The sequence below is a fragment of the Anas platyrhynchos genome, chromosome 9 (assembly GCF_047663525.1).
Source record: "Anas platyrhynchos isolate ZD024472 breed Pekin duck chromosome 9, IASCAAS_PekinDuck_T2T, whole genome shotgun sequence".
NCBI lineage: Eukaryota > Metazoa > Chordata > Aves > Anseriformes > Anatidae > Anas > Anas platyrhynchos.
This window is the reverse complement of record NC_092595.1, coordinates 6,788,981-6,812,891: the sequence shown is the minus strand read 5'-3', so window position 1 is coordinate 6,812,891 and position 23,911 is coordinate 6,788,981. Positions and strand designations below refer to the sequence as shown.

Here is a 23,911-nt window from a genome sequence, read left to right as displayed (position 1 = left end):
TCATCAAGTGCTGTGTGTGTTGGTTTTGCTCTAATTAAGTACTGAAGTATCTGTGCATAGATGTCTGAAGTAGCCTTAGTTAGTCTATTCAGAAATTGTAAGTTACACGTATCTTTAATGAGTTTTTTAAGTAGACAGTTCCTTAAAGACATTCTGTAGTTTGGGAAAATAGTTAGCTCACACACATACACAGAAGAGAAAAATGTCAGCCAAGAATCCAGGCCATGCTCCATGAGTTAAAAACCCAGTTCACAGAGCCTGCAAAGCAAATGCATGAAGCTCCATCCAGGACAGAGAATTTATGAGCAATCATTAGGCGAAAATATATTTTTGAACAAACCATCTGTTCTGTAACTTCAAATAATAAACAAAATGGTCAGAGAAGTCAGCACAAAGGAATTTTGTAAACCAATAATGGCCCTAAATTAATCAAATAAATTATTCCCTGTGAAATGCTCATCCAGCCCAACAACCATAGAACTGAAAACGCATTTCCTGAGGCCAGCTCTTAAAAAGCTTCATATAAATGGGCCACTACAGTTCTGTAAGTATCATCATGCTGCAACTTTATTTGCCATCATAAGTAATGCAGTTGTGGAATAGAGTGCTTTATTTGGACGACTGGGTAACAGTCTGCAAATCATGTAGCTGGATGTGACTGTTTCATTTACTGGGTGTACGGATGATTGTGCAGACAAAATTATAAGCATCAATTTTGACTCTGAATTAAAGCTTTTCTCTGACAAGGTAGTCTGCGGAATATCTGCACTGTGGTGAAACCTGTACTTCAGCTGGGAATCCCCTTTGTCTTAAGTGACCTTTTGCAAGTATCCCTAGGGTTTTCATTGCAATTTTGTTTGACCTTTTCTTAAAAACCAAGCTTTTCGAGACAACTGATATTTGGCAGAGTGATTACTTAAGAGGAGATTCATTGGAAAAGATTTTCAAAGGCACCAACAGGAGTTGGCAGCTGGACAGCCTTCAGTATCACAGAGCTGCGCTGTGTTGTGACTCAACACACATGCTGTACATTACTGAAGTTTTTTCTTGACAGCCAAAAATAAGTCAGTTCGATGATAGGAAGAGAAACCAGCTAAGGTGGATGGATTAGGGAAAGGCACACTCCCAGCTGCCCCACTCAATATGCCCTAAGGAACTTGTCAAGTATACATGAAACAGGGATATGCACCATGGCTTCTTCCTGGGGGACGTGTCTGGTATGCTCTGCCCGAGAAAATGACACATTTGCTGATATTTATTACTATTGTAAGGGCTGTTTTCGACTAGTGTATCCAATAGGTCCAAAATCTGAACAGGAAAGGCAAATTGATTAAATGCTTTCAGCAGATGAGGTTCAAAAATAGTGAAGTCTGAAGTTAAAAACAGTGATGGGAAAAGCAGCTTTTCAGATGTAGTGGGGGAGAGATTACCTGCACATTTACCATGGGGAGCACAAGAGTACAGAGGAACAATGTGGGAGCACAGTGTGCAAGGATGTAACATGGTATCACAGGTCCTTGAGTAACATAGATGATGTAACACAGGTCTTTATAGGAACAAGGGCACCCCTCCGTTATGCATCTGGGAGTAGTTTAACTGTGTAACAGAAGCTTTGGCAAATGATGAGTGTGTAAAGACGGTAAAAAATTAAACTGTATGTGGTTAAATTCAGTCGTTTTTCTTTACATACTCTAAATCCACCTGGCAGTTGTTAAAATTAGTGGAAAGAAATCAGGGGACAGACCCTGATTTACGTATCAAAACCTGTTTTGAAATGCAAGACAAATAAAGATGGGTATTAACAAGACAGGAAAATACTGATTATTTTAAGACACTAGCTACATCATCCATAGGACTTGCCCTGAACTTTGTAAAGGCGATGATTTTTGCATTAAAGCAGTTGACATAGCCCATGCACTTTCTTCTGAAGTGTGGAGAAGAGTAAGATAACTTGAAACCTTGCTTGTTCAATCTTATGTTAGCTACTTAGTACATGTGGAAACCTTTTGAAAATACTGTCATAATCAGCTGAAATTCCAGATACTAGAATACCAGATCTCTAATTGAGAAGCAGTTCCCAGGAACTGTCCAGTGTTGCAGTTACCAGCAGCCCTGAACCTTAAACTAAGAGAGACCATAACCAATCAAACAAAATCTGTTGGATTTCAACAGGTATTTAGAGTTTCAACAGCAACAGTTTAAGTCTAAGCAGCAAAAGAAAAGGCAGGCAAAGAGCGTACGTGGATGAAACGTTGCATACTAGCATAAAATTGTGCTCAAAATCACTTTGCAGCACTAGATAAATATTGAATCTGATTTATTACAATGTAGGCAAATCTATAATTCACCTATCCTAATAAAGGAGAAAGAGCAATGTGATGATTTTCAAAACTGAGGAAAGTTCCTAATATCTTGCAGTTTGTAGGGTGGGCTGCTAGCATAAAAATTAGAAATATTTAGAAGCTTGTTAGCTAGAGAAAATTACCTTCCCTTGTCCAGAAATGTTGCTGATGCTGTAATGTTATTGTGTAGCTGGAGAGGCCCAAGTGTTCCATATCCCAAGGTAAGTAAAACAAAGGCTTCTGGCAAAGCTTATGCTTCTGTAACTGAAAATCATGTGCTTGATACAGTCATACTTCTTTTTTGGCACTGTGCACTTTCTAAAAACATGTACCAAATATTCAGCATTTCTTGTAGTTTGCAAACTTCAAGATCAGTCCTCCTATCACGGTCTCTAGAATTACAGTTTTATGCCTCCAGTCACATCAATGACTTTACGTCAACAGCAACTTAAAAATTATCGGTTCCTTCTTCTTGCCTTTGTCTGAATGCCTTATTGTGTTAATGGAAATGAGCTATTGTAGGAAACCTGGGAGAACTTTAATGTCATTCTTCTGCTCAGGATAGTTCTAGTTTCCTTCTCTTTCTTGGCTGTATTCCATAGTTTCCTAACCTCCCGAGGAGAGACTGGTTAAAAAATAAAGCTCCCTGCCAAATTGAATTTCTCTCTAAAACGGTTTCTCTGCTATGATCTGGCTGTCTGTAGGAACAGTGCTCTGCTGAAGGCAGACCCCACCACACTGAAATGAGAAGATAGAGCATCTCTGGTAGGGAACAAGGTTCTTCCCAGATAAAGGGGAGGTTTAAGATGTTTTTCTTTCAAGCTCAAGTAAACTTGAAGTGATGAGTAGCTATATTCTGATGAAACAATAAAACAAGTTTTTTTGTTGTTGTTTTAATTATGTTTTGTCTAAGACTTTTCAGTTTCCTGTAGGAGTCATAGCAGTAGCAAGCCTTTATGTGGATGAGGAAATGTCTGTTTGCCCTTCAGCTACAGGTAAATGGGGCTTAGCTGTGAGCCCTTAAAACCATCACAGCAACCATCTTTCAAGGCTCAGCCTCACTTCAATGAACACCTTTTTCATACTGTTCTACCACTAGCTTCTGTGATGTACAAAGGTACAATGGAACTGTTCATAGGATTAGATTTTGTATGCTTATAATGTGTTTCAAGGCCAATTTTAATAAGAGAAGGTCTTTCCATTGTCTTGAGTGATTTTTAATTCTGGAAAATATTGTGAAAGCAGGTAAAGATGAGAAGTCCGTAACTAACAGTCTCTTGAATGTCTGTCTGAATTTTGAAATTAGTTTTCTTATTTTCTTTCTGGAATAATTTGATTAATTTATCTCTTGGAGCTGAGCCACCAGTTCAGGGAACAAGTGATGAATTTAGTCTTCTATTCATGGATGGTCCTTTGAGATGAGATAATGCTTTCAAGCAGCTTATCAGTTGTATTTTGAGTTGCTTTTTTCTTTACTTGTTTCACTCTTTTCCTGGAGAACGGCTTCTTGTGATTATTTGGTAGACAGTATTTAACATGCAAGTCTTGTGGGCTCGTTGTGATAAGTCACACAATGCTGCAACTGTTTCTGTAGCGAATAAACATAGCACAGGAGAAGAGGCTGAAGCTGTCCCCAGGACTATGGAAGTCTCAAGGAGAAACAGAAACTTAGGAAACAGAAAGGGACATTTAGAAAATGTTAAAACTAATTCCCAGGCTTCACCAGACAAACCTTGCCCAGAGCATAGTTCCTTGAAAACTTGCTACTGTGAGGTTTATTAGGAGGGTGCAGAGTTCATATATAATATTCACTTGTCACATTCAACACAGTAATTGCTTTGGGTGTGAGATACTAATGAATGTACAGCACTCAGGTCTCAATCTGGATCGCTTAATTTCTGGTATTGTTCTTGTACGGAAGTTCTGGAACAGTGCACACATATGTTTTCCTAAAACTGTATCTTAATGCAGGCCAAACCTGCTGCCTGTGTGTGTCCAAGTTTAGGTGTGTATCTGTGTTTTCATGTGAGAGTGTAGAGCTTGCTGGCCCCAGCCAGGTGAGCATGTAGGCACACATCGCTTTGTTTGTGAATGTATGCTACTCTCAATCTCTGAAGTGCCCACTTGAGGCAAGCAAAATCAATAAATTTGTGACAAAAAGTTTTATTTTTTAATCAGAAATCTTTTGCATGGAAAAAAAATAATTTATAATGCCTAAAAATGAATTACCAAGTTTACTGCTCAGCTACACTGGCCATGCATGTATTCAGTGTGTCCAGTGACCCCTGAAGAGATGTTCTCATTCAGCATGCCCCCCCTCCCCCCCCCCCCCCAACACTTTTTTTGTGTGTCTTTGACAAAAAAATGGAAGCTCCTAGTGGGTGTCTGTACTGAGGCAGTCTCAGTTTGGGAACCTTGTCTTATCTGGACCATTAAAAAAAGGAGTGTGAAATAAATATATATGGATTTGTATGAATACACTACAGAATCAATACAAGGTCATGTTCCTAAATGATTCTGGACAATTTTACCTTTGTGAATTAATACTATCATAAAATGACTGTTATGCCAAATGGCAGCCATTAGACTATTTTTTACAATACTACACTGAAAATACTTAAATGTGTCATTCAGAATTTGCTAGAAATGACTGAAGGGTCTCTATTCTCAAAGGAATATACTTATTCTCCATAAGTATATTCCTTTCCTCATTCTTACCCTTCCCAGAAATTAAGAAATGACCTTTGAGTCACTGAGAGTATTTCCGGCATTGTACATGTTGAGATGTAGATTTGCAGATGTTGAGTTTGGAAAGACTTCTCCACCAAGCCACAGAAATTACTTTGAAATATCACTTGTCTTGAAAGCAGCAAACCGATGTGATAAAATTAAATGTTTAAAGACACAGTTTTATTGCGCCTTTGTGACAAGAAGGGAAATATCAGATACCTGCTTGTAATCATAGACAGTATCCAAGTATCTTTTAAAAGGAGTGGATGTTCGAGACATCTGGGTTTAATTACAACCTTGTTTCAAACAAGCAAAAAACTCTGGTCTAATTGTAGTGTCATTGTTAGATGTGGGGAAACTTCCACTGTGGTAGACAGCAATGTTACATCTGTAAGTACAGGATTTTTTTTTATTTTTATTTTTTTACCTTTTAGGAATGACAGGTGTGTAATAAGGAGAAAAGAGGAGGGGTGGTATCTTTGCTGAATCATCTACTTGTTTCTGATATTCTTGAATTACCTTTTCTTTTCAAACACACCAGCACCCTACAGGGGCAGACTTCTTTTCACTCAATAGAACAAAGGAAAAAAGAAAAGATGTAGCAATTTAAGACACACTGCCATGCTACCCATCATGTGATGTGATGTAATTTTTTTTTTTTTTTTTTGGCACTGGAATAAAGGAATTATCATGACTATTTTGGTCAAAAAACACCACTTAATAAATATACTGAGTTAAACGGAGCAAAAATGTGTTTCTTTCAAGCCAGCTCTTTGTGTTTGCATGTTATGTAAAAGTACAATGGCAAGTGAGATTATAATTGTGAAAGAACCCACTTTCTTGTATGCTACAATGGACCGAACACTCATTATATCCAAACACATTCATTTGGCATGATGTTAAGTATTGGCATTGCTTAAAAGAAGCACTATTTTTTTTATTAAAAAAAAAAAAAAAAGATATGAATTATCAAGTGCTACCATTTAAAAAAAAAAAAAAAAAAGAAAAGAAAAAAGAACACAACAATTTCATAAACTTTTAAATGCTAGTTATGTTTGTACATCTCACTGCTCTCTGGTTTGTGTAGCATCTTCTTCCCTCCGTCTATTCAGAATATGATGTCTCTAAGGGCTCATTTTATCCTCCTGTGTAAAAGCAAAGAAACTATCCCCACTACCAGTTCTCCAACTACAGAAATACAAATAATAGTACTCCTATTTAGAAGGCACATCAGATATGAAACTTTGTGCTAAAGTTTCTCTTCCTACTTGCTCTCACAGGTTTGGGAAAAGAAGTCTGCCCTCTTATAAATTTGAGGCTAGATCTAATTTAATCCTAAGACCTAAGGGCACAGGTATCTCTATATAATCACACGCTGTACGTATATATATATGTATATAAATATGTAATAATTGATATGTACATTATTTTGTAAATGCCAAGCAATTCCCCAGTAATTTGGTCTTGGTTAGAGCCCACTTTGTGTGAGACTGCTGAAGTTTAAGGATCATTTCTCACACGCTCCATCTTTCTTCCTTCAAATGTTATGTGAATAATTAATATACTGTAGACTAGAGGTCAGAAAATGGTTTGCAACACATAATTCATGCAACAAACAGACTCCTTTCTGTTTCCTGAATCTCTGCAAAGGGATGGCTATTTGCTCACTTAGAAATTCATTGAATCTCTTGCACTTTTTTTTTTTTTTTTTTTTTTTTTTAGTAATTGTTAATATTAGTGGCACGATATATCTAAAGGGCATGCTAGGCAAATTATCGTTCTAATGCTAATGTCCCATAAGTTTCTTTATTGAATTTGGCACAATGACAGAATTGTGAAATGAAGTCAATAGTTTACTGAAAGTAGTTTTGGTCATTTAGTTTTCATTTATGACACTTGAATAATATACAGAATCCCTTGGCATACTTAATAATAACTACAATGCATTTGGTAATGGCTGTTGCTTAAATACATGTATTATCAGCTTCCACTGGTACCTACTATGTTCTCATCTCCCTGAAATAAAGTGTTTTATTTATTTGCAACACCTGGAGAGCTGTGAGAAGGATATAGTAAAAGCCCATCTGGGCAACTGAGTAGTAGAAGTATAAATTATAGTACTGAAAGGCCATATGCATGAAGTAAAACTGGAGGAGCTTTTAGGTATTCAGCCATATATTTTATAAAGATGTCCTTTTGTCTGCCTTGAAACAATAATGTTGCTAGGTTGCTTATAAATGATATGTGGTGCAGAAACTTGCCTCCTGAAGTTTTTCATTTGTCTTTTCACTCAGATGTTTTGTCTGCAGATACTGCAAACCTGCTGTTAACAGAAGGTGAGCAGTGATGCTTAATTTTTTATCAATGACTTTGAATATCATTGGTAGAAATCGACATACCCCATAAAAAGCCAGTTAATATCGTTTCAGTCTCCTGGTCCTCACATTGTAAAGCCAGATCCACACCAGGGTGGTGAATGGCAGCTGCTCCCCATAGCTCTTGGTGCCAGCAGCGTATCCTTCTGCCTCTTGTCCTTGGCTCCTCACTTGGGGTCTTCTCCACCTCATCACCTGCCTGTTTGCTCACAGAATCAGCTGTGGTCTTTGGTGTTCGATACAATGCTTGTGCTTTTTCTGAGAATTTTGGCCTGAATCCCAGTTGGCTAGGTGGGTTTTAGCCCCCACACAGTACCATAAACCCATTGTTTATCACATTTTGCCTGAATGTTTATTTTTTCCTGAGGGTCCTTGGGATTTGAGGCTGCTGTCTGGGCAAGGCTGGCAAAGCTTTCTAAAAATTATTTTTTTAAAATCCATTTCCATTCCTGTCTTTTCCTGTTTTCCAGTTGGCAAACATTCTAAATCCCAAGAGAGTACTGGAGGCAGACATGATGATTGTGTTTACGTGATTTTTAAAACATGAAATAATCTCATAAATTACATTTTCAGGCTCTCTGCTTCTGTGTGGAAAATGTTGTGCTTCAACAAAAGTCTGCAAAGATGTATCAGTATATGAAATGGAGGGTACTTCAAAACAGTCAAAGCTTCATCAATACTTGAGTTTAAATAGCCACAGAAATAATCGTCCATATACACAGCACAACACTTGAAAGTATGGTAACCGAGGGGATTATAAATTCCAGAAGAAAAAAAAAAATGGCAAAGAAACCTACTGTTAGAAAGAAAGGAAGAAAGAAGGAAAGAGAAAGTTCTTTAAATACTAAAAAAAAATCCTGTCTAAACCCTGAGATATTCTTAACTTTCTGCTTCTAACTACAACTGTATCTTCTTGCTGCATAGAAGAGAGGGTAATTTTTTTTCTTTGGAAGAAAAATTACTTTAGATCTCCTATATGAGCTTTTACATGTTATAATTTGCCTGAGAATATCTTATGTCCTCCCATAATTTTTTAGCTGACTAGAAGCAGGCCTATGTCTTCTTACCAGCGTACAGGATTTGTATTAATAGAAGCAGCAGCAGATTCTGTTGTAGTGAAGGAATAACATAGACACGCGGAAGTCTTTTTGGGGCATTTAATTGCTTTGAGAGTTTGGTTATGCCTTTTTTAAAATATATTTGCAACCAAGGCCAACCACCACGAAGCTAGCACTGCCATTAAATGTTGCATTAGTACTTTGAGTTTCTTTAGTTACGTAACATCCCAAACTTCAGTGGCAAAGCAAACACCATCTTCTGGTTTCTCTTCCTGAAACAGTCCTCTCTCCAGTGCTCTGTTCTTGTTGTAGCTCAATCTGATGCTGTGTTTGTATCTGCTGCTTTGGGCATGTTTAAATAAGCCGACACTACTACTTTCAAAAATATTTTAGATATCCTGAAGATACAGTGGGTTCATCTTTCCTTGTTATATTTTTCCTCTGTTCCTTCACATCTTCCTATTCTTTGATGATGATTGTGGTTTGCTGTTTTTTGGTAAGAGTGATATAGCTATTCCTTTGGTGGCATCAGTAGATACCCATTCCTTATACGTACATGGATTGGTATATATTTTCTCAAGGTGACTGTTTTTCTTTCAGTTTCCCCTGCACCTGCAAGTTAATAATTAATTGTTATGAACTGGAGGCAGGCTGGCTTCTTATTCTGGACTCCTCTTGGAGGCCTTTTGAGCCAAAGAGGGTGGGCAGCTGAAAGCTGAAATTAATGCTTTTAGGATCTGTATTCCTGATGTGTCTGTCCTAAGCAAGGACTTCATATGTTACCAGGACAGTAATTATTTTGTTCCCTTTGTTCTGCTTCATGTATCACTCAGGGTCTTGTCTGTATGTCTTTGACTCAGAGTGTATGCAACGTCTCAGGCAATTCTTGAATGTTCAAACAGGTCATCGCTAAACAAAGCAGCAAAAGATTTGTGAAATATAGTATGTCACTTGTGAAAGCCTACTTTAAGACCTACTGAATTTAAGAAAAGATAAAGACAGTAACTTCTGTTAGCTTTGGGCCTTTTATTTTTACACCACTAACTGCTTGGTTAGATTTCTAAGAGCTTTAACAGAAAATAAAAGCCCCTTTTACTACCTCTATATTTGATGCCATTAAAAAGGTAAGGTTCTGTAGTTTCCTCGCTATGCTGACTGCATACATCTTCACTCAGCAAATTGGCACAGAATTCTTTACTTTTATTTTTTTACTCTTTTTTTTTCTTTTTTTTTTCTTTTAGAGTGAGCTCCACAGTCACTCATGTCTAGGTATTTCAAGACCAATGGTATGTGAACACTTCATTGCTGAGAGCTTTTAGTGTGTAATCACGTTGAGTTGGCTTGGGTGCTCTTAGCCATTGCAGCGCTGATTTCAGTGCAAGCCAGCAATCTAAATATTTGTTCTGATTTTCAGAAGGGCCCTACAGTCCAGACTGAACTCTTTTTTTCTTGCAGCTATACTGCTCTCAGCTACTTAGCTGAGGGCTAAGACAGGTACCTCTAGCCCGGCTTCAGTCTCAGCAAACAGCAGTGTAAGCAAGACTTTCAAACGATGTTCATGAATCTGCAGTCACATCATTTGACCATTTTTAGGATTAAGTGCAAACCAGTTACTTAGATTTACTAAAATGCAAGTGCAGCGACCAACCCAGTATTACTTAGGAAAAAATATATTTTTGATAAATTCAAATTCATAGTGTTGTTTGGGTAGCTTTCCCACTCCTTTAGTAATACTGATTTTGAAAGGTCTTTTCAGTAGACCTTGAACAGCAATAACAAACAAGATGACATTTACCATCCTAACTTTTCTTTGAGTATGTGCCTGTTTGTTTTCTGACTGCAACCTCTTTGAACTTCTACACTGCTCTGCTGCTTTCCGTGTAGCCAGGGAAAGTGTCTGTGTGAGTGTTCAGCTACAGAGCCCTGAATGATGTGGTTGTTTTGCTGGTGTTTGCCATCAATGCAACAAGAAACTGAGCAGAGATGGTCAAATTTGCAAAGCAGATTCTCAGGCACAGCATAGAATTTTTTAAAAGATGAGAGGAGGGAATGGTTAAAAACAAACAACCGTACCTTCATCCTTTCTGTTAGTTTCCGGGTTTTTCTGATATAATCAGGAGGAAATGAAATTTCAGGTTGACAGTTTCTCTTTAAAATCCTTTAAAATGCCCTATGCATCAGTGCTGAATCCTTTAAAATGCCCTATGCATCAGTGCTGTATTTTTGTCTTTTTTTTTTTTTTTTTTTTTTTTTTTTAAAGAGCAATATCTATTAATAGATCTGTGTAATAATTGCTTTCTGGTTTATGCTTATGTTTTATCACAAAACCATTCAGGAGGACTTGTGGTAAAAATTGTGAGGTTTATATAATTGCAACTAGCAGCAGAGCTTTGCTTCAGGGCCTTCTACAATATCAAAATCTGCAAGAGCAAAAAATAATGATGTAACTCCAACAATTTGTTCTGGGGGCTGGGTGATCTTGTTTGACCCAGCAAGACACTCTTTGGCAAGCAGCATAGCTTTGAATCAGAGCTCCTTGTGATTAATACAGCGCTGTCACTGGCCTGTATTGCAGTGATCTTTTGATCTTATTCACGTATTTTCAGTGGGATGTGATAATTACATTAAAATGGTATACGGAAATATTTTAACCTTTTTTTTTTTTTTTCTTTTTTTTTTTAGTGGTGTTACCTGGAGTTACATTTGGGCAATAGTTCCAATGTAATATAGTGGAAAATTACCACAGTGGCAAAGCAGCAAGTTTACCCTGTGCCATGAGACTTCAAGTAAACTAGAACTCTTTACAGTTTAGGAGAGCTGCCAGCCACCCTGAAATTACCATTTTAATTGGATTGATCATAAACACTTTGCTCTGGCTGTAATACTAGACCTAGGAGATGCAATCTATTTAGCCATAGTTTAGGGAAAGGGTGACCTTTCAGCTGGCTTGTTATAACTGAAAGGTTGCTTACTCTTCTGGCTGGAGCTTGGTGCATGGGAATGCAATGTGAATTTGTGGTATTAGAAACGGTGCTTTTACCTAAATATGTAACTCTTGTTGGTAAATACACATTTATCAGTTCTTACTACTATTATTAAATCATATTCTTATTATAATATATTTAAAATGCATCAATTTGGAAATTTTTTATTACAGTTAGGGACAACAAAAATGGCTGATGCACACAAAAAACACAACTCGCTTTTAAAGGAATAAAGTGCTGTGTCTTAAAATAGAGAGTATCTTCTGGCCTCAACATTTCCAGAGCCAGTTCTCTTTCCTCTGAACGATGCTGTTTTAAAATTGCCAGCAGCCTAAACATTATATAAGACCTTTTTGGCCTGCTGGCATGCCCATCTCCTTTTACCATGCTCTTTGCTGCCTGTGGTCTTCATCAGCTCACAATGGAGAGCCCAAGCTGTTCCTCTCAGTCTAATTAACCCCAGTCCATTACTGGCATGTTTGGTGTTATACTTGCAACCTTTTCGTCTTTTGTTATTTAAATGAGTAACCTGAATTCAGTCTTTCCTTCCTATCAGCTCTCTGAGACAACACTGCACTAGTCATTATAACAACTTGCTTTCAAATCTTTTCCCTTTTGTGGCTGACCTTTAGTAGGAAGAATTCTGTGCTTTTTACCTATAATTTTGGTAATTTTAATCCAATGTTTTTTTTTACTTAAGTGGAAACAGTCATAGTTAAAATGCAGAATGCAATTTTGGCATCTCTGTTCAGCATTCTTTGTAAATAAAAACCTAGTAGAGGCTTAAGCGATGGAAAATCTTAAAGGCAAAAAATGAACGCTTTCCTACCTTATTCAATAGCTTTCTAAGGTCTGTTGATTTAAGAGGAAGTCTGCAAACAGAAGATGTGTCATCCTGACAGTTCTAGACTAGTTTTCCCTTTTGTTCCTATAAATGGTTATTCTGTACTTAGTGGTTTTTCTTTTTAAATGAAAAAAAAAAAAAAAAAAAAAGATTTCATGGTGGAAAGGTGGAAAATGTTGAAGATTTCTAGTATTGACCAGTAGGAATAACAAGTGCACAAAAATATTTAGGCTCTTCAAATTCAAGCATTGAACTATCCTTTTAAATGTTCTTTCTTTCTTCTAAAATACAATGCAAGTCAACAATACGTTATTGACATCGAAGCTTAGACCATAACTTGGACTGTGTGGACACCATAATTGTGATTGATCATGTACTGCAGCAAGCTTTCTTCTTGGATTTGAGTTCAGAGACAGAGAGAGTAAATACAACCTTCTACTTTCTTTACTGACCAAAACACAGTGTAAAGTTCTGGGAAAGAATCAAGAGCATCAGGCATGCTGATCCCACGATTCCCCAAATATTTCTGCCAGCAAGAGGTCTCAGAGCTGTGTGGGGATGCCATGGATGAGAACAAAGGAGAGACTCTGCTTCTGGGTACAAAGCTGTCACAATGGATTGTCATCATGGCTTCAAGAAACAATTATATATTATGTGTCAGATGAGCAGACTGTTGTGCAGAGGGTTAACTGTGTCTTCCAAAAAGTTATACAGCGTCTGGAAAATTTATTGGATGAGTTCCCTCTGATTGCTAATTGCGTACACTATTAAGCCATAATTTTCTTTCCTTTCTCATTTGCTTTATGCTTCAAGGTAAAAGATGGAACACGAGACTATGACAAATTCTCTTCTGGGATTATGTAGTGGGGCTTGACTTTGATCTTCCTTTTCTCTTGCCCTTGGAGACCAAAGGCATTTTTGCATATGGCAAATGAACAAAACTTTGGTGCTCAGAACTGCTGTGCTGATCAGAGAGAAGTTTCCTGGAGGGTCTGGGTTCTGCATTATTGAAATATTAAAAAGTTTCTTCCTTTTTTGTGTGGTCATTACCCACATGGGAACTGGTGAGTGGGTAATATAGGAGCTGCCAGTAATTTATGAAAGCTGGGCTTTCCTGCTAACTGCTTATGTCGTTGGCTAGCGAATTAAGATTATATTGGCCACAGATTTCAAAGCGAAGTCTATTAGGGAAGCAAATCAGAACTGTTGATATCTAAGACTCCATGTTGAGACCCTGTGCTGTGGTTACTTTGAGAATCTCCCCAAAGCAAAGTCAGTATCAGGCTTTGCTGACTCAATGGTACAAAAAGAGCGGAGCTGAGCTATGTGCATTAGAGAGAAGATGAATTAAGGGCTCTTCTGCAGTGTGGTTAGGTTACTGAAACTTCTGTATACACCTGGTTTCTTGGAACTGCTAAATTTATCCTGTTCTTGGCAGGTTGTATTAACCCTCCTTGAGAGCTGTCCCGTTGTAGCCTACCTGCTTCTGAAACCTCAGCTACGTGTCTGCAGGATGCTGTGGGGTGCAGCTGTGAATGTGCTGGTTGCACGGAGCAGACCATCACAATGGCTGTAAGATGCAGACCAGATGGTGGTAAGCACACCACAGAAATTGGAGGGGTGTGTGTGTGAGGAGAGCAGGGATGGACATCTACACATGGGAGTGAACAATATAGGGTTTGATCCACTACAAACTACCAAAGATTCTTTTAATCGTTTGTCTTGAAGATTTTCTTGTAACTGAGTGAATAGGGGTATATCTAGGAAAAAATAGGGCTTTTATTTCACTGCAAGCTTGCTCTGTGCAGCCTTCTTCATTTCCCTGAGCCAGTGTTCATCCATAGTTATTTTTTTTCTCACTTTCTATCTAGGGGAGAGGAAGGGAAAGGCAGCCTGCAGATGCTTTTTATTATACATATTACATTTAGGCAATGAGACCTTGAATTCACTGAAAGCTGTGAATGCTATCATGATGACAATAAAGCATATAGTCTCATTTGTAATAGGCAATGCATAGATGGTACTTTTTTCAGTTTGCTTCTGAAGAAGGTCCCCAAAATTGTATATGCTCTGTTGTATATAAGGCAACTACTGGTACCACTTTTGATCATATATATATGTATATTAATTTCCCATCATCTTCTCTCCACAGATTTCTTATTTTCTTTCTGTTATCTTCATTTTATCTTTTGGAGTGGTAGTGTGTTTTACCAAGAAGAATGGCTCTTATAATCACGGATATCACCTTTTCATACACTTCAGATAGGCTGTCAGATGTAAAAACTTTTTCTTAGGCAGCAGTGGAAAAAAACCAATTTGTTAAAAATAGCTTGTATTTTGACTAAAAAAGGACACGAACATATGAGTTATCCTGCCTCCCCAAAATAAAACCTCTTCCTATTATTATATTAAGAAAATTGTTAGGTCCAACAGCTTCACAGAGATACATTTTGCTTTTCAATGCATATTTCACTCCGTGATCCAATTATTACTGAAAGTTTCAGAGGCAAAATTAATTAGCAGTCTGCCATAGTTCTCCAGACTCCTGGAGTTCCAGTAATGACTCGATTTTTGTAGAACTGTGCTTATTACATGCAATAGGCAAGTCTGGACATAACAACTTACTCTGTGAAGCTTCTTAAAACTTATTACTATTATCAGCATCCTCTCTGCAACTGCAGACTTACCAGATGTTGGGACTGTAAGCACAGAATGCAGAATTCAAGTTATACCTTATTGTCTGGAAAAAGGTCCTAAGATTTTCACCCATCTCCAGCAATTATCAAAAATTATTATGGACATTTTTCAGGTTAAATAAAAACTAGCAACGAGGGGAAGTCCATACCTGAAGCACTTGTTAATAATTAATTTTCATATTTGGCAGCTTAGATCTGCAGAGTCCCTCCAACTTTTCATACGTTAAGGAAAATAACAATACGATTTTTTCTGCTTAGATATGCAATAGTTTTGGACTTCTTAGGTCAGATCTTCAGATCCTATCATTGTGAATGTTGTAAAATTGATCCACATTTGCTGAGGCTCTAATTCCGTTTCTGAACGGGGCATGATGATTGAAAAATCCTCTTTCCAAAGAATATTAGCTTGGGCTTTTTCTGAGGAGTCTGGGTTCTTCTTTTGGCCATGCTGAGCCCTGACACTTTGACCAAAACAGGAAGTGGACATTTATTTGAAAGAAGTGGCTTTTAATCTTCGGTATCATAATACATGTGTTGCATTTGCAAAATGTTTGTAGCTCCATGGAACATCTAGACATTTAGTGCATGCTAAATAAGTGGGGGGGGGGGGGGGAAAAAAGCACTAGAAAATAAAAACAATAAGCACTTTATCTTAGCCTAAATCTTCTGAGTCAAAATACAACGTTTTTAAGTGCTTATGTGAAGTCTTAGTTTTTAAGGCTTTGTGCAATAACCCTGGATTACAATCTGTTATTTTTTCAGTTGCTTAGTGAGAAATAACAATGCACCATAAAAAATATGATAATAGCTATATATTATTGCTTCTTTTGTTGTATTAATTAAATTAATCAAAAGCATCTATCAGTGTGTCCATTGCCTAATATGATTAGCCGCATGAATTTAGAATAGCAAATGGATCTGAGATGAAAATGTGTTTCTGAGCTGTGGTTTACAAATTGACTCAATGTATGTATATCCTAAGAAAACCCAATCTGTTATGTCTCATTTAATGCAAACTGCTGTGTACTTTGTGTTCAACATAAACTCAGAATTCACTTATCTGGAACATAGTATTTTGTTTTTGCATCACTTCAGTGGTGTATAAGCATATTTCAGTTAAAGCAGGACAACATATGTTTGTGTTGTACAGGTGGGGTGTTAAAATCTTCTGCATGATAATCCTTTGAACTTTTACTGCCCTAGTACTTTTCTCAGTGCTAGGTGTAGCAACATTTGCATGCTATTTTGTTGCTTAGAGGTAGGCATCTAGTGCCTATTTGTGTGCTGTGCTGTATCCCATTGAAGCTTCTGCTGCTGATCCAGGAGGGCGGAGATCTGCCCTGTGTCTTACATCACAACTGATGGCTGGGTGCAGATGACTCAGGTATGCCACACCACCTAAAATTACACTGAATCCCTATCCAGTGTATCCAGTGTCCAAATCCAGTGTAATTCAACCTAGAAATTCTGTGATTCTGTGATTCTGTAATTCAGACAATTTCAATCCCATCCTGCAGGTGTACACATGCACACAGACATTCTCTTATACAGCTTGCAGAGAGACAAAGTGTGATTCATTTTGAACAGTGCAGGTTCAAATATGTTTCTATGATTTACTCATTTAAACTGGACCATTACTAGAAGTCACCATTACATAGAAGCTTTAGCAGTGGTTTCTAGTTGCTTAAAATCATTATGTTGTTCTTGTGCATTTGAATTTTTTTTTAGTCCTGGTGCAGATGAGATGTCTGGGAAGCCAGCTGTTTTGTCTTTTGAGCATCATGGTGGACTGAAGAGCCTTTCTTCCCCTTGCACAAAAGCAGTTCCCGGGGAAGGATAAAATAAACCCTTATATCTCTTTCTGATGTTGTCTTGACAGGCATTTCTGAAACTATGCACAAATAAAATTTACTTGTACATATCCTGATGACTTTTTTGAACCTAATTTTCCAGTTCAACCACCTTCAGGTAATATTTTCTGATGATGATGATAAGGTAAAGAGAAGGGATATTCTCAAGCTCACAGTTAGGTGTTCATCTATCTATTTTGTTTCTGTGACTCTGCTATAATTATCTAGGAGTCCTTGTATTCCATCCTGTTACAACATTACTGTTTTAATAGGTGGCCTGAACTGAAAGGATTTCAGGCATCTGAGCATGGTGGCCGAAATACTAGTTTCCATCTTTACTGTAGTGACCTGTCTTCAATTTTTGTGTCCTCCTGTGACTTTTTTCACAAGTTCCTCCACTGTCATTATTATTCCAGCAGAGGCAATATTGTTAATAATATTGAGATAATATATAAAGAATATTATATATATATATATATATATATATATATATATATATATATAAAATTAACATTATATATTAATTTTATAACAGTACATAGTATATAATATATGATATATAAATAATATAATATATAAATAAATATAATATATAAAATAATATAAACATGATATATATATTATATATAATAGATCTATTCATCTTTGCCATCTGGTTTTTAATTCTTGCAAAATAATATATATTTTCTGTCTGTCTTCTCCACTGAGGAATGCAGAAGTGGAAAATGAAATGTGGAGGCTGTACTCTGACATTTGCTGCTATATTACAGGACTATGATCTCTCAGTGTAACAGGTGTTCTTTTTGACAGGAATCTTTTCAAATTGGTTATTTAATCTTAAAGCAAATATTAATCCATATTTTGTATGTAGTTAGTATTTGTAAGGCATCCCTATAGACAAATGTGGTGATGCAAAATTTGCAGTGGGACTTTGTCTTGTACAGTCTCTGTCCTACAGACAGTGACTGACATAAACATCAACTTCCATTGACATGTCTCTGGTGATACTAGACTTTATTGTTTGCTTTTCCATACCTCATGTTTTCACCCCTCTCTTGTATTTTATGCTTGACAGGATATCATATTAACTACACATTCATTCCTCATTTATTCTCAAACTGGAAAATTTGTTCTATTTTCCAGGGAGACCTTGGCTATTGAACTTTTGAGTTTTGCAGTAAGAAATAGATTAGTATGATGATCAGACATATCTAATATAAAACTTTGTTTAAAGAATCTGTGAAGTTTGACATGACCAAAAAGAAATGATAAACTTTCTTGATGACAATTTGAAATCATTGGGTAGTGGCTACCTAATCCTTTTATGGAGTGCCTAATCCTTTTTTTTTTTTTTGGAGTGCTGCTGGAATCTAAGCAAATTATTGTAACTGTGAAAAGCAGATAGTAGTAACACTTGTTTATATTTTGGAAGCAATCTACACATATAGTTATATCAACCTGCCTCCAGCACATATCAAAAGTATTATTCATCATTGTGCCATAAAAGGCCTAGAATGACTCAATAAGCCAAAGTTTCTTTGTTTTAACTGCCTATTCCTGACTGGGGCATGGAGAGACTGTCTGTTGCTGTACAGTGACATTGTATGACTCTGTTAAAATAGAGTGAACAGGAGAGTTCAGTATCTATCTCCTTTTTCATCCTATTATCTTCTTGTTCCCTCCTGATTCTCAATAATCTTAGATGAGGCATAGCTGGTAAGTCGGAGCCAGGCAGGGTGGGATGGAAGCTTGCTTGGGAGCAGTGAACTGGGCCTTCAAAGGATGTGACAGCAGAGAAGACAGGCAGAGGGAGATCAAATACTGAGCATTTGAGGCCCCTTGCTTCACAAATGTACAAAACAAAAACGCTGATATGCTACCTAGAGTAAAAGCCAAGCCAACAATGAAAAGGTAAAGTAATAAGGTGAGGAGAGATTGATGGACGCAGCAATAGCTCATCCTACATGTATATTTAATGTTGGTTGAAAGTGTGCATGGGAACTAATGAATTGCAGGCAAATGTATGTTATGTGCCCAGTAAAACTGAAAGGTTTAAATTATGCAGTACGTGTCATCTTGTTGCCAAATATTTAACACCATTCCTACAGAAGAGAGACAGCTCAGGGATCCTTATTTAAACATTAGTAATCAAATCCTTTTCTCATCATAGGAAGCTTTTTTTTGCATAATTTGTGCCTGCCACATCTAGAACTCACACACTAACTAATTTGCTAAGAGATGACCCAGTGTTGGTTGGCAAAACTTAGTGCTCCAGTAACAATTTGTGCTGTACCATAACTGTGTGAGTGAGTAAAATTGGTCTGCTTGGATCACCATTTGCTGATTATAATTGTTGCCTATGTCTGTATATTTTACACTGACTTATGATTATTTCTTGTTCTGGGATTGAGAAAAAATATCTCTGCTACAGAAAATTACTCATTCTCATTCAAAAAGAAAAATGTTAGAAATTCAAATATTTTCCACAAGATGAAAGTCACCCAGTGCTCCCCATAGCTCTTCTGAAAGTAATGCTTTCGGCACAAACTGGCTGATCTGTCTAATGGGTATAAATTGTTCCTGCCTGAAATGAATTTTATTTCAAATTCAGTATCTTTCAAAATTTATGGTTACTAGTCTGTAGGGCTTTTTGCTTCTGTAAAATGCACAGAGAGTACAATGTGCCCTCATAAGAGTTATTCGTTATTTTAGTCTTGTTCTGGCCCCATTTTTATGACCTAAAAAGTGGTACACTGTGCTGACCCCTTCTGTGTTTTGCCCAGCTGAATGCATTTGGGTGCTGATGACTTAATAAGCATAAGGAAGTAAAGGATAAAGAACAGTGGTGAAAACATTAGGCAGCCAAGAGGTGTGATAGAAGCAGATGAAGTTTCAATGGGAATTACAGATGAGGAGACAGTGAATCTTTATTAAAGATTCTGCTCTATACAGTGCAAGTAACCAAGCTCACACATATTTCAAGCTTACTTCTACAGTACTTGAAATTCCATAATGTTAATGTTGACCTTTAGCATGGGGGAAACATGAGGGGAAGGAAGATGTTTCTCGCTGTATTGTGAGGGCACAGAATTTTCAAGTGTGATGGGAAGATTTAGGAACTAATAGGGAAAGACTAATTAGTCTCCTATATTAGTCTATTATGTGTTTGATGTATGAGTTGTAAGACTGTATTCCAAAGTTAAACTATTGCAAAGTTTTGACATGTTGTTTTGCCATTTTGTTAAAATTTAGAATTGAAATAACTGATTTTAATAGGAGCATATAGGTAAAAAGTTTTACAGCAGCTTTATGTATCTTTCAGCTTGGCAAGAAGATGTATAGCCTATATATATAACAGATTCATGTTCTGAAAACGTTGGAGGAAAGCATGCATCTGAAGAAATAAAATCTAGAGTCTCATTTGTGCTCCATATTTGCTACGAGAAAAGCAAAAGCTATCAGCGTACTTCATATTGGTTGCTAATACAATAACATTGTAGAAAATAAAATGCTGAATATAGTATAAAGCATTCTATAATGTTTAGAAAATATAACATTAGGTTAGATGTAGAGTAATTATTTCCTTGGATATAGCCCACTGGCTCCTGACAATTCTGCTTCAGGGATAACCTGAGCTAATGGCAGCAGCAGCAGCAAAATGATGCCCACTGTGTCTGTCTTCCATTAATTTGTATAAATCTTTGGTTTTGATCTTTTTTATGATTTTGACCTTCTAATAATTAACTAGCTTGCTGGAAGTTTAAAATTGAAAAGTTATTCCCATTTCCTTTTCCATTTTTAATTTCAGGGTTGGTGTTATATTATCCTTCCCCAGAATTTCTCTGCCTTGCTTGATACCTCTCTTGTTTTGTTTTCTGAAGGGCATATATATATAAATGCAATGTTCTCTTTCAGCTCTGAAGAAATTGGCTTTGGGTCAGTGACTAGACCTCCTCTCCCCTTTTCAGTCCCTTTTCCCATCTTCTTCCCTTCTGCTTTCTGTAGATCATTCTTCATATTGCTCTCATTATTTCCCATTCATTGCTTTGGGCTTTCAGTTTTTCCTTTTCATCCTCTTCAGTTTGACAACTTTCCTTGTGCCCTGCCATAATTCCACACTTAGTTAGTTCACTTCATGTTTGATAAAGAACAATCAAGCCCGTTAAATCTTACTTGCCAATACCTTGGCTCCAATTTGCTACAAAAGCAGTTGACTGCTGCAGTTTTTCTCAGAACTTTCCTCTTTTATCAACTTCCTTGTCCTGTATGTTAATACCAGTGTTTGCACAAAAGCCTAAGGTAGAAGCTTCTCACCCAACTCTTCTTGATATGGTGATGAAGCCCCAGATAAAAAATTTGCTGAATTAACAGCTGTGTAGATATGTGAAAAACTGTGGTGGAGCTGTCTGAGATCCAACAGAAGGGCTTAGAAAGCAGGAAATTAGCAACTTTTAAAAGGACTTCTCATCCTACATTCAGTTGGAAATTCAGTCTGCTCCATTGGGATCATTGTGGATCTTGTGCAGGTTGCAATGAGAATTCAACTCCAGGGGCTGTTCTCCAGCAGCAAAAGCAGAGATAAAGTTTCTGATGGTTTGCACATATTTCTTAATCTAACCTGAAGTACATCCACTGATCTCCGGAATATTTTATCTTTCTTTCTTGAGGGATAGAAGGTATTATAGGATAAAGCCTATGCTCTCACTGTGGAAAAGAATAGCTTTGATTTGCCGGTAATGAGAGTAGAATGAAGCCCATTCTACCTAATGGGTTTGAAATTAGCTCATTTGGTGTGACACTATTGCATTTTCTAGAGAAGATAAGAAAAAATCTAGTTGAGAGGGACTATGAACATAGTAATGGTCAATACAAAATTTTGGAACAAAGAAACTTGCTTTGTATTTGAAACGTGCCAAGCACGTGACAATACTATCTAAAGAACAATGCAGTTTGGTCCTTGGCTTGAAACTAAGCCACTAATTGGTTATAATGTGGTATCGATAGAAGTTAGAAGACTGAAGAGGGATGAAGAATTTTCTTTGTAATCGCGAGACATTTTACTTCTGCTCTTACCCTTAACAGAGTGAAGTTTTAGCTCTTTTAATACTTTCTAGCATCTCTCTTTTTACTTCTGATTTCATGAGGAATTGCTCTATGCAGAATTAGATAAAATAATTTCAATAGATGTAGGGTATTTAATTCACATGAAAAGTGAGTAAGGCTGAGATTATAATCATCTGAAACAAAGGAAAAAACAGATAGAAAAAACTTCTACTTTTATGAAAGGTTAAGCCAAACTTTGATATTAATTTAAGAATGTTTCCACTCAATTTTTTCCCTAAAATATCACAGTTTGCTATATCCATACCACGCTGTTGTGACAAAGATGATGCTATGATGAAACCGCATATTGTCTGTGCACCAGATTTGCTTGTTAACTCAGGAATACGGGATTTCAAATAAGAGAAAAATCCTTTCCTGGTCAAAAAGTTTTGATCAGTGTATAAATTAACTTATATATAACTATAGTGTTACAGAAGCTCTGGGAAAGAGCAAGGAGATATTCCTGTCAGAAGGGGAACAGATAAGGCATTTATATTTGCAGAACTCTCTTGCACAGCTGAACAGCACTTCCCTCAAATGGTACGAAGTCTGCTTTCTCTCAGTTATCTGCTCTCCATATGATAAAATTGCGCAGTTGGCTTTCAAAATTGTTATATATAATCCTAAATGTGTGGTCTTTTAATTTACCTTCTGAATTATGAATCTTTGGGTTACTCTGAGGGCATTTTCAAGCTTTTCTTTTCCTCCACAGAGTGTAGAAATACTTTTTCTTTCTAAAGAAAGTTGAGATTCTCTACTGAGAATCTATTTGGCAGATGAGCCCTTAGAAGAAATACAAATATTACTGGGTGCCTGATGAAGATTTCAGCTGTTAGCAGCGCTTCTTACGCCCACAAAATCAATCTCGTCTTTAGATTCAGACGAGGATCAATTTACATGTGAATGTACAAGTTAACTTGCTAACTTTGTCTTACCCACACACTACACTCTGTGGAGGAATGAAAGTCATTTTTTCTTCCTTTAAAAAAAAAATGTAGATGTTTATTGAAGATGTGGATCATATTCAGGATATGGAAATAGGCCTGTTTCTCACTTGTGTTTTTGGTCAAAGACTTCCATAGATTAGAGAATGTGTGGAGGGAACACAAATGTCATTCATGAATGGATGTGCTGCAGGAAAATGACTTTTTACAGCCCTGCTAGGGATCTTGGTTATTTAGTCCTCTCTGTAACGGTCCTGTGCTTTTTCTTTTGGTGGATGTTCTATAAAGCTAGATTATTTATGACTTACTTCTTGAGTGGCAGCTAGCTCAACTGTATACAAGAGCTTTCCTCCACTGTCATATACTGCTTTTAGGACTGACAAAGCTATCTGGTGTTGTTTCTTAAATTTTGGAGCAAAACATATACTATCTCTAAAATAGTAAGTGCTCTTAAACACCTAGAAAGGCAGCACTAAGCCAAGCTTGCAGAAAAGTCCTGATTAGACAATAAAGAATGAAGGTGCCCTTACTATGATTTTCCTGTTGAAACTAAAACAAAGGACTAAGAATCAACAACATTTTTGAATTTACACACGTCTTACCCCAACTAATCAGTGTGATGGTCTGCCAGAACACATACTTGTCCTGACAATATATCACCTTTTGGGATTCTCAAAATTTTTTGTTTATTTTTTAATTGGAAATAGTTTTGTGAATGTGAGGTTGTTTAAAGTGCTCTCTTAAAGCAGTGAGATGTTTTCTATAAAGACTTTGTTCCTCTTCCCCTCTCTGCCATCCTGTAACCAAATGCAGACTTGATCACTTATCAGAAATAAGAGTCACTTTAGTACAAAAGTAAAGTACTAACAAGGAGAAATTTGTGGGTGGACCTGTTCTTACTTATGGTCTTTTCAGTGCTGGCAGATGTAGGTTACTCACAGATTCTCACCTGCAGTAGGAGATCAACACCATCCTCCTTTCAAAT

At 36.9% G+C, this 23,911-nt stretch overlaps 1 long non-coding RNA gene across 1 annotated transcript in view; it reads left to right on the top strand.

Moving 5' to 3' along the window:
- The window catches only part of LOC106018692 (uncharacterized), a 111,852-nt gene that overhangs the window by 45,188 nt on the left and 42,753 nt on the right, over nt 1–23,911 (top strand). Inside the window, exon 3 of the long non-coding RNA XR_011811409.1 lies at nt 13,772–13,927. This is a non-coding gene — a long non-coding RNA (uncharacterized lncRNA). The remainder of the gene's footprint in view (nt 1–13,771; nt 13,928–23,911) is intronic.